Source organism: Lutjanus erythropterus, chromosome 6 (genome assembly GCF_056507025.1).
Source record: "Lutjanus erythropterus isolate fLutEry1 chromosome 6, fLutEry1.hap2, whole genome shotgun sequence".
Classification (NCBI taxonomy): Eukaryota; Metazoa; Chordata; class Actinopteri; order Lutjaniformes; family Lutjanidae; genus Lutjanus; species Lutjanus erythropterus.
The window spans coordinates 21269240-21281425 of record NC_139322.1 but is presented as its reverse complement, the minus strand read 5'-3'; the positions used below and the strand labels follow the sequence as shown (position 1 = coordinate 21281425).

The window sequence follows — 12186 nt, the reverse complement described above, 5'->3', positions numbered from 1 at the left end:
GGAAGAGGAGATGGAGAAATAACAGATGAGGACTTAGAGACAGAGAGGACATCACATACATGCTCTGGTAATGAATGCAGCTTTAACAAATCTGCTCTGTTTTCTTTCTATCCACTCCCTGTTTCTTTGTCACTCCCAGTCTCTCTTTCTCCTGCCTCTAACACCATAGTGCCATGGGGATGGGATAACTCATTAGTAATTAATTGTTTTTCTCCCACACATGTATTTACAAGGCACTGAATGTTGGTTAATTCAGTATTCTATTGCAAAGTGGAGAAAACACATCTTTTTATCTGTATGTTTAAGCCACCTCTTTTCTCGCAGCTATGGAAGAACCTCTCGCCTGTCTTTTCTACTCTTCTCTGTAGGTTTGAGAGCACAAGTCAGACTCAATTGAGTAAAGGTCAGCAATCAATAGCTATGTTTTCTTACCCGACTGTCAAGGTGATTTTTAACTGAAGTTTTGAAACGCTGAAAAGAAATTCAGTGTAAATTTGATGTGTTGCTGTAACCTGGGGTGAGATGAATAGACTTCATGAATGTAAAATGAAGCTACATGTGTCTGAACAGAGGACCATGAGATAAAATGGGAAAAGAGTCTTTTTTTTTTTTTTTTTACTGTTATTTATTTCATGTGCTACAACCTTTCCAGGGGGAAGAAAGTAATATTGTGGGGATTTCATTGACACTTGTTTTCTCCCTTCACCCTCTCTAAAACAAAGCATGCTACTAGTTCACCAGTCACCAAAATAGGAAGAGACAACATTTTTTAACCAATGAAATGACACATACAATAGTACACACAATTTGTTTGCATGGTGTTCACATCAGAAATGAACCACTCTGGAGATCACTTGACAGTGGTCTGAGACCAGCCCTTTCAATGCCGATCAGAAAATGCCTGTTTGCTCTATGCCAGAGTTCAAGGGTGGCGTTCACACCAACCAAAACAAACCGCACCTAGAGGGATAAATGCTCCAGGGTTCAGTTCAGCCAGACTAAACAAGGTTGCTGTGAACATGCCCTTTCAGACACATAGATGCATTTTAAGGACCAGTGTGTAGGATTTAGTGGCACCTACTGGTGAGGCTGTAGGCTACAACCAACTGAATACCACTTGCCTCACCCTCTAACTTCCAGGCATGTAGGAGAAACTATGGTGGCTGCGAAACTTGCAAAAAACACTAAAGGCCATATTGTGTGTAGAGCCAATGTTTGTTTCATCCATGCTGGGCTACTGTAGAGACATGGCAGAGTAACATGGTGTTTTTTGTGGAAGAGGAGCAGTTCCCTCTGTAGATACAGGCCTAAACAGCTCAGTCTGAAGGCAACAAAAAGACATGATTTTAATTTTCAGGTGATTGTACAGTAATGAAACCATGCTATAGGGGTGAGGCAATTACCACATTACCAAATTACTACATTACCGCATATGACACTGATTGAGCTCATTATCCTCATCACCACAAATTTTATTTTGAAGGGTCAGACTCATAAAGCGTTTGAGATCATTGCATGGATCTATTAATATATCTATGAATCATTACTGCCACATACAACAAGGAACACAGCATCTGATTGGTTGACAGATCAAGAACACAGCCTCTAATTGGCCGCTGAAACACTGAAAAGAAATTCAGTGTAAATTAGATGTGTTGCTATAACCTGGGGTGAGATGAATAGACTTCATGAATGTAAAATGAAGCTACATGTGTCTGAACAGAGGACCACACGATAAAATGGGAAGAGAGTGGGTTTTTTTTTACTGTTATTTATTTCATGTGCTACAACCTTTCCGGGGGGAAGAAAGTAATATTGTGGGGATTTCATTGACATTTGTTTTCTCCCTTCACCCTCTCTAAAACAAAGCATTAGTTTGCATAAAATGATTGAAAATCTGATTTATTTTCTTAAAGCTGTCTTGAAAGGTAAATGCATATGCATATATGATATCAAAGTTCAGTGTTTCATTAAGCATCCTTAAAAAATCTGAGTGAAAATAAACATTCCTAATTTTTATATTTATTTATAAACCTAGCTCAAAAAAACAGCACGAGACCTAAGCAACGTACTGCCATGAAAGGTTTTCTACCAACATGTGTTTTATGGTGGATTCACACCAGCCTTGTTTTGTCTGGTTGAACCAAACCATGGAGCGTAACCACCTTGGTGCATTTTATTTGAGTCGGTGTGAACACCGCACTTGAACTCTGGTGCGGACCAAACAATAGCTCTCAGACCACTATCAAGTGAATTCTGGAGCAGTTTCTTTCTAGTGTGAAATAATCACAGAAGTGTACAACTGTACGTGTCATTTCATTGGTTAAAAAATGGTTTCTCTTCCTGTTGGTGACTGGTGAACTAGTAGTGTGTTTCCTGACTTATGTCATATGAGATGTTCATATGTTTATTCTTCTAAAGTCTGCTGACATGCAGGACTGAACTGTTTTAGTTTTGTTTCCCTGGGCAAGAACTCGCCTTTAGCCACCTAAAAAGCAGAACCACCTAAAAAAAAATCAGTTATCGGTTTAGAATATACAGCCTTTTTGACACCAGACTTCTTTGACAAAACCAGTCTTTTTCCCTCATAGAACACGAGACTTGCTGGGCTACCGCTGCCTCAGTTGGTTAGTTTGTGTTATTGTGTGACTTTGGTTCGAGTCCAAACTAACCTTACTTGCTGCGGATTGAGGCAGCAGTAGATCAGCATAGGCCATAAATCCTGCCCCCTCCATGCTCATAAAAAGGACATGGGCCTAAAACATCAAACTAAATGCCAAATCATTTTTTTTTTCTCACATGGTTTCTGTCATTTTCGGTAGTTCTTGTCATGCTGATGTATGTTAAAGTGTTCATTTTTCTCATCGGCTTGGTTTTAATCAGTTATTTTATACTGAAAAATGGGAGTTTCCTGCCATGATTGACAGCTGAGCCCTGCTTGCAATTGAGTCAGATGGCGTGGCGACTTTGCAGAGCCTCCAAATGACATCACCAGAGCATAACGACAGTATTCCTATCTGGGATATTTTGGCTTCATTTTTGTACAATGGGAGGAAGTAAAGATGTGGCGTTTTTTTTTTGTTTTTTTTGTTAATGTCAGTGGTTAACCCTAAATTACGTACTATAGTTACAGGGTTATAGTGGATTTGGGTTTCCAGTGGCTCTAATAGCACATAGAGCAGCATGTCTGTAACTCAACACAGCTCACTGTATGTTATAGCCTAGCAGGTTGCAGCTGCATTTATGTGAGCACATACCCATGTGTATTGTGAAGATCCATTTTATCCAGGCCTGATGTTGAGCTGTGATAATGTCGATTTCATGAGGGTTTCATGAGTTTAATTCCTCCCTGGCTGTGTTATGTTGGTACATGTTGCCTGTTTCACACTGATAGAATCTGATTCATTGCTTTAATCAGAGTTTGTAGTTTTGTGGTACTGTTTGGCTCTGGTATTTATTGTCCCACTGCAACAGTACGTAAAAAAAACACATTTGTGAGCGTGTTTGTGTGAGAGCGAGCTGCTGATGTCTCTGTCTGTTGGTGTAGTAACACAAGTTCTTTCATTACCTCTGCCAGTGAAGTTGGTTGGTGCATGTCTCTCTCCATCATTGTTTCTCTGTCTGCAAAATATTTCAAAAAGCTACAAGTGAATTTGGCTGAAATTTGGTGAACAGATCCCTGGCCCGAAGATCAGTAGCTAAAATTTTGGCAGCGACCTCGATGTGGGATTCCTGCCATTGTAAATGTTTGCTTTGTAGCTTTAAATGTAATATTGTTTTACGTAATGCTAGAATAGTCAGAACCAGAAAGAGTTTGTCTCACAAATGAACAACACAACTTTGTATAGCCTCCAATTACAATACAGTGGGTTTTCTTTTTTGCAGTTGGGAGGTTGAACGTCAGCACTGGGAATAATGTGACACTCAAGTTGACTGTTTTTGTGAAAGTGCATTATTTGTCTAATGCATTGGTAGTTTATGGATGCCAACAGCTTTCAGTTACAATTGACATGCAAAGTAGCAATCTTTGATTTTGACATTTGGGTTGGTGAGGTTCTTGAGTCAGAAATGTAACTTCAGGGGATGTTCCAGTTGAAATTTCCTGCCATTGACAAATATTAGAAGTGGACGGGATCACAACTCCTCAAAAGTGAAACCAAAGCATCTCGGTCACCCCCTGGTGCACAATGGGAGGAAGCGGAGAAGCGTTGTCCATAGATATATAAGCTACTGTGTTAGTTCTGCTGGTTATGTCCTGGCACATAGTCCTACAATTAATGTTAGATGTTTAGGTCAGAAACACTTACCCATTAGTCAGTTGGAAAGCTTCTTCGTTCATTGTTTCTTTCGGTTAGTAATCCATGAAACTTCCTGCCAGCTCCGTTGCTTACAACTGTTAGCTTCCATTGGCTGAGCCCTGATATCTCATTGCTAGCTGGGTAGGTGAGTGTAATGCTAGTGATGTAGATGCCTCAAAAATAAAGAGAGCAGAGTCTTCCTGCCTGCTGTGGTTGGCAATGATACTAACTTTACCTTTTACACATGTGGTGTGACGCTACCTCAACTGAGTCAATTGTACATGGAGATATTAAAAAACAGAAACCCTTTATTTGTTACTTTATAAGAACTAGACTTGAAAATCTCAGCAAAAACACATTTGCAGATGTTGCTGTATGGTTACTACTAGGAGTTACTAAAGAGTCACTAAAATCTGAAAATGCTACTGCATTATCATGTCAAGATGATACACTACATCCAGTAATAGATAAATAGATAGAGAAAGCACGTTGAGGGTTCAGTAGGGGACAGAGGGCTCAGCTGGAGGAGGCAGGCAGCAGATGAGATGTGTGAGAGCAAGAAGGCAGAAGATGAGCAAGGAGGGTAGGACATAAGAAACCTCTGGCACCAAACTCAGTTAAGGGAAAAAAACAAACATATGCTGTGTGTGCAGTTTATCCTGAAGCTCATCCTTATGTAACATAGGTGCCATGTGCGCGGTAATAAACAAGGAGTATTTGATTTTTTTTTCTCATGGTACTGCTGGCTACACTGTCTGTTTCACCACTACTTTTCCAGCTTGGCCAAAGTTGCCAAATCCTTGTCAATCCCAGCGTTATCTCTAAGTCCTCTGGGCACATAAGGATCATTACCAGCCACCAAATACGGTGGCAGGGAGGAATCACTGTGTCACATTACACGCAGGGTTCAAAAAGTCATGTTGATGGATTGATGCACCTCATAATCTCCTGCAACCACCATCTGTAACCTATCCTGGCTGATGTGACGGGAAATCTCTGCAGTTGTGGACACGGTGGTGCAGATCGCAGCAAAGACCGGGACTCAGCAACAGAGTCTCAGTGGGAAACATGAGCATTCAACCACACAAGAATCAGAGGGCGTTTACAACATCCACTGTTAGCAGCTATTATGATATACCATTACAATATAATGGGATATTGATGCCCGCATTGCACCAGCAACTACACAAACCCTGTATTCGGCTTCCTATTGATGAAATCATAAATCTGTAAAAATGGCTTTTAACCACTGGACCAAGGCGGGTTATAGTGCCCTCTTTCTCTCCAGCTATGACCAATTAATTGTCAATCAATAAGCAATACTGAAGCTTCTTATATTTCGGGTTTTCTTGGATTTCTGGTTTAAAATAGTACATTTCTTAGGATCTCTCAGTTGAGACTGCAGTGAGTCAACTCGGAGAAATATGTGGGCTGATCGATACCACCAATGTTACTGTAAACATCACTCGTCCCTTCAGTCCTCATCCTTTCTTCTGCTTCTCCATTACAATGGCATTACATGAAACCTATTTGTATTGGAGAATTGTAATAACTACATTCATCACCCTTGATGAACTGTTAGGTAATCAATAGAGGTGACGCTGGGAAGCCGGTGTAAGCAGTCAAAACTCACTCTTCCATTTAATTGAGTTCAAACCACAGAAAAAAAGAACTCCTTTGAAAATCAGCTACTCATTGATCTTTGATAATATGACCATAAAACCGTGTCAGCATTTTCCTTTTTACAGAATAAATCCACCCTGCTGGTAAATTAAAACTGAGAAACAAGTCAAAGGAAAAACCTGCTATTGATACTTGGATTGTTCAGCAGCATAACTAATCAGGAGCTAAACAGTGAATGCATTCATCAAAGCTTCATCTCCTCCAACTTTGCTATTTTGATGGTGGAAAATGTTGGGAAATGCTTTTTATCTGCTTTTTGATCTGCTGAAAATGTGCATAGTTAAAACTAATCATGTGTTAAATACTCCATACCTCATTCAAGAAAGTGCAGTAGTTCAAACTAGTAAAAATGTTCATAAAGAGCCTAAAACCATTCATGAATTCAAACCTGGACTGCACCCATACACAGTAGAATAAAGGATGGAGTTTCCCGGTCTGAAAAGTGAAGCCAATGTGTTAGTGCCTTAAGCCTGCACTCTTTCTAATGGCCAGCAGGCGGTGAACTACACTGGCTGCAAAAATAAGAAGAAATGTATGGAGTCTTATGAGAAAATCAACCTACATCTTACTTGATTTATAACCTCATTAAACAGTTTCCTACTGAGTTTATGGTCTCAATCTCTAGTTTCATGTCTTCTTTAATATGGCATGATGCTCAGTTACTAAATTATGGTTTTATTCAAAGTAAAATAACCCAAAAAGCAGGGCTGCTTTAGGGCGTTTCTAGCACAGGGCGATACAGCTGAAAAGTCTATCAAGATAGTGACGTTTCGTATCAGTAGATAACAATGATCATCAATTATGTAGCTTGTGACTAACAGCTACATTTGTTGTATTACTGTCTTGGTCAGGAAGGTACTCCTGCAGTTTTCACAACACAGTGCACTGTCCCTCATTATCTACACTCTTTTTGCACACTGTTTCTCATGTGCTGATGGAGCAACCGAACAACATTTTACCTACATTACCAACCACTGATTGGTTGTCTATGTGTCATTCATAATAACTAGGGATATGTTTGGCTGTTTCTGAGCCAGGGCAGGAGCACATGTAGGCTTAGTCTGTTAAGTGATATTCACGTGCCACTCATAGGGGAAATGACAGGCTATTAATGAGCCAGGGCTTATTCGCTATGTGCTTTCATGGTGGTCTGCATTCAATGTGTTTAAGTGAAACTATCGAACATTTTATCAAACTATTTTCTAATTGCTGTTGATGATGTGTCTATTGTGGATAGATATCACTGCTGTTTTATCGTCCAGGCCTAGGTGTGACTAGCTTGTGACTGTCCAGTCATTCTCAGTGAGGCCGCCCAGTGCAACACACAGGGCTCACGAAACTAAGATCAAACTAGACTGATCAAATATGTATCAAAGTTCTGTTACTACATTTCCTATTTCTCACTTTGTTTTTACATACATATTTAGTGTTTTGTTAAGCTGTATTACAAGAAAGATCGTGACCAGGCAGGCTGCCATTATTTCCTGCTGATCGGACCAGCCACAACCAAGCTCCGCTCAAGTTGTAGTACGTCTCCCACCAGATCCACGCTCTTGTCTGTAAACAACAAGATGGCAATCCCCATAATGCCACACCTGATGCTTCAAAATACCTGTTTACAAACTAATTGGTGGCTTGATCCACCAATTCTATGTTACGAGTTCCAGATCTTTCTCATACAAGAAAGCACTGTAGTTCAGAATAGCATAAATATTGAGAATGTGCCAAAAATCTAAAAAAAATCTTAGTTTCACTCCTGGATTGCACAAAAAATAATTCTTCTTTCTCTCAAATTTAACTGCAATCTGCTTTTTGAAGAGATCCTGCTAAAAAACTGGATAAACATAACCAAATAAATCAATTCACCAAAGGCTCAGAAGGTCAGAAAAACAAGCAGATTAATTCCAATGTTTGCTCAACATCAGTTGTATGTTACATAAAACTACACATGACCAATCATGCAGATCTTACAAAACTGTTTTACTGTAAGATGATTTACAAATCTTTCCCTCTGGTCGTCAATATCCTGCTAAATATACTTTATCCTCCAAATGTTTCTGACTTGTGAGTGCACATCAAAGGTCAGTCAGCTGAAAATCTCCAAAATGAAGCCCAGACTTTTAAAAGGCAGCAGACTTAGCTGTGCAGATGAAGGTTATAACCTGAGCTGCCTCTTACATGTTCACGAAAAACAGCAAAACATAAAGTACAGGCACACACACGCCTGAACACACACATACAGCATATCACTGAAACCACCTTTGTTTGATTATGTCTGTGGCGTGTTAGCTTGTCCGTTATCTGACTTGTTCAGTGAAATCCAAGGCTAGGATAGCAGATTTTTTTTTTTGTTCCGACAGGAACCGTACAGTCCACACTGAAAAAAAGCATACAGATGATTTGAAAGCCTTTTGTCCTTTAGGCTGCAGTCTTTCCACAAACTCTAAATTAGGTCTCGAGAGATGAGTTCAAACATAAAATAGTGCAGCTTACAGGTTGGCTCAAAGGACAGTCACTACGAAGACAGACAGACAGACAGACAGACAGACAGATAGACAGATAGATAGATAGATCATGTGATGAGCACATTGTCAAACAGCTCAGCAGACAGACAGCTGTGAACTGTGAGAGATGCAGCACCTGAAATGTTCTCTGACAGAAGGTTCTTCGCGCCCTGTTACGTAAATTTAGATCGAGCTTTTCTTCACCATCCAATGGCTAAAAGCGACTGTGGTGGGAAACACAGAGCAGCCCTCACAAGTCAAAATGAGACAAATATCTGAGCAACCACATTTTTCCCACTTTTTTTCCTCGCTTGCCCCCCTTTTGTCATCCCCAGCCTCTTTTCCTCTGCCACTTTGTTCGCTTTCTTGGTTCAGCAACCTCCTTTAGTCTCTCTCTGGGGTGCAGTAGTGTAGTAGCCTACACTAGATTTCCTGTGATGTTTTCTCTTCCCTCTTCTGCTTCTCCTCGTTTATCAAATTGCACAAGCTCATATAAAGCAAGTTAATGAGGCCAGTAGGGGGTGGACTCTGCTTTCATTGCAAAAATGAAATATGATATATTCTCAGTTGTGGCTTTAATAAACAGTTAATCTATTTTGATATGTTTATATGAAATTATGCCAACTACCTCTGCTGCCATTTTTCTATGTGCTCTAATGCTCTAAAATATACTGTATGGCCCATACATGACCAGCAAAGCAGCTGACTGAATTATTACACTTATTTCAAATGTCCGCTTTAAATCTGATAGCACTGGCCTTGAGTCGACATAAGCCTGCAGTCAATATGCTGACCCAGTATAGAGAAAGTGAAGTGGCTCGTGCTTCTGGACTCTTTAATGCATAATTAACAAGTGAATAACTGGAAAAGCTAAAGCTGGATACAGCTTCACACAAACAGGCAGCAAAGGGAGAAGGTGTGAGAAGGAAAATGTAAACGCCTTTGCTTTGCTTTTACTTCAAAGATGTCTTTTTTTTCCCTCCAAACTATTATAGAAACAGCAAATAATGCTTCTAAAGGGAGAACTTCTCAGTGGTATAAAATGACTACTAGACCCTGAGCGGAGCGACTGGAATTGTAAAATTACTCTCCTTGATGAGGAGCCTTAACAGTACAGATATGATGATTCAAATATCTTGAAGTTAAAAGCTGCCACTTACAGGTGATATCGGTAGAATTTGTCCAACCTGTTCATAAACGTACCAGAAAGAAATGGTGAGTCTCATTCCCAGAACGTCAAATACCGATGTTTTGGTTTGGTTAAGTGTCCAAAACACAGCACAATAATGAGACAATGAGCAAATGAAGGCAGAGGAGACACACCACACACTTCTTGTAGGTTAAGGATATTATGTTTATGTGAGTTGTTGTTGTTGTTTTTGAATATTGTATGTTATACCTTTTACACCCAATTAAATAATGGTTTAGCATTAAATTTTGTTGCATCAAACTTTCAAACTATCTTAAAACTAAGAAAGATTCAATTTAAACCTTTCTTTAAACCTCAGTTTAGATTTTGCTCTAGAGTTAGATCAAATTTAATTCTGTTGCATCAAAATTTAAAAGTCCAATTTAAAATCCAGTTTTAACATTAAACTTACACTTGAAGACGTTTAACTTTAAAAATGGCTACCTTTCAGTACCCTACGCTAACTAAGTTTTCAGCTAGCTAGCAAACAATATATCATTTACTTAACATTTTGCAAGCTAGCAAACAGTGTAACTTTTTAAAAAAAACTTTTTAGCTAGTTAGCAAACAATATAACATGTTTTATTTACTTTTTATCCAGCTAGCAAAGAATATAGTCTAATGTTTTGTTAATGTTTTAGCGAGTTGGCAAACAAACATGCTTTTTTTCATTTACTTTTTAGCTACCAAGAAAACAATGTGTGTGTTCATTTTTTTTTTTTAACAAACTAGCAAACTATATAACTTTGTTTCACTTTTTAATGAACTAGCAAGCAATGCAACATACAGAGCATCTGAAAGTGAAGTTCCCCATCCCTCTTTTATACTTACTAGCTAGGTCAGCAGCACTAAAATTGATTTTTTTTTGATTGATTGATTACCCATCTCTGTATTGATTAAGCTCTATTTAATTTTAGTTTACGTCACTAAACTTGTATTTAATAAACTGACATTAGTTTTTAATTGTGCAACAGGTATGCTTAATTTCCAAATCTCAATTTACTCATTTTAAACCTAGTTTTGCTAAATTTCAATTAGAAGTACTCTTAAATTAAGATTAACCTCATTTTTGTTGGTGCAAGCCAGTCTAAGAGTGATTAACAATCATCATAAAAATACATTTTTACTGTAATACTGCGCAGAAAGCTTGTAAATTCTATAAATATTAGAACATTTTCATTTAGGATACAATAAGAAACAGGGCAATCGCTCTGTTGATGACAACAGTCCGTTTTCGTTGAGTCCAGTCAAAAATTTCAACAAGTCAGTTTCCACATATAACCGACTATATCTCGTCTAACTTTGTTTTGGCACGAGGAGCAGACAGACACTTTTTTTCTGCTCGCTGTGCCAGTTGGAGGTTTTCACTGCAGCTGTTTTACGCGCGGTGGCCGCACAGCGCGCATCATCATCATCACCATCAGCAGCAGGAGCAGAAGCAGCACGGAACAAAACATCTCTCTCTTTTTTTAAAAAAAAAATCTCTTTATCGACTGCTTCCCACCGCCAGCAGGGATTAAAGCGAGTTGTTAACGCCAAATGAATTCACCACGCTTTGACTTTTACAGCGTGCCAGCCTTACCTTGAGTTGTCTCGGCTTGGAGAAGTGTGGTGGGTGCGTGTGTTTGCAGCCCCCCTCCTATCCAAAATGGAAACTCTTCTCGGTCCTACTTGCTACCTGGACTGCGAGAGGAGGAAGACAAAATAAAACGCTAATTTCTTTGTTGAGCGTCAGAGAGGTGAAGTAACCGCAGCTCCTGCTCTGGCACGACTGTCTGTTCTTCGGTGAGAATTAGTTTGCTTGTTTCTGACTGCCGCCCTCCCTCCCACTCACTCACTCTCACTCACTCACTCACTCACTGTCTCCCACCCATGAGAAATAAATAATCTTTCATCTCCCTCTCAGTCTCTCCCTCTCTGTGCCTAGCAGGTGGGCATCTTTGAATAATGTGAGATCATTATTAAAGGCTGCTGGAGGCCCAAATGTGTGTCCTCCTCCACCCCCCTCCTCCCATCCAAACCCTGCATTTTTTATGGTAAAAACAAAACTGTGTGTGTGTGTGTGTGTGTATGTGTGTGTGTGTGTGTGTGTGTCAGAAGAGTTGCTCCGGCTGTCCGGTGTGTGCAGGCAGCAGCGGATTGGGAGTGGTCGGGATTAAACCGTGGGATTATACCTCAACATTCATCATTTCATCTCACACACACATGGAGGCATACACACACACTGATGCTGGACAATGACATCAGTGTTTGGCAGATTCAGACACACAGACAGATTCATGTGGGTAGGGAGGGATGGATGGAGAGAAAGAAAAAAGAGGAGAGAGATGGAGAAATTGGAGAAGTAGGGAAGAGGAAGCATTTCACCTCAGATTGATCCACATGAACCAAATGCTTCGTGCAAAATCCATCAGAATACTGACAAGCAGGGCTGGGAGGGTCACCAGGCGGAAACATTTCCAGGGTGAATGTGTGTGCATATGCAATATGGCTGCTGGTAACCCTGTGTTTT

The 12186-nt window shown here is 39.8% G+C and overlaps 1 protein-coding gene across 1 annotated transcript in view; it reads right to left on the bottom strand.

The window, feature by feature from the left end:
* The window catches only part of camkvl (CaM kinase-like vesicle-associated, like), a 66205-nt gene extending 54578 nt beyond the window's left edge, over positions 1-11627 (bottom strand). The window contains exon 1 of the mRNA XM_084721147.1: positions 11257-11627. The gene's annotated coding sequence lies outside the window, so the exon portion shown is untranslated. The remainder of the gene's footprint in view (positions 1-11256) is intronic.
* Positions 11628-12186: the final 559 nt, after the last annotated feature.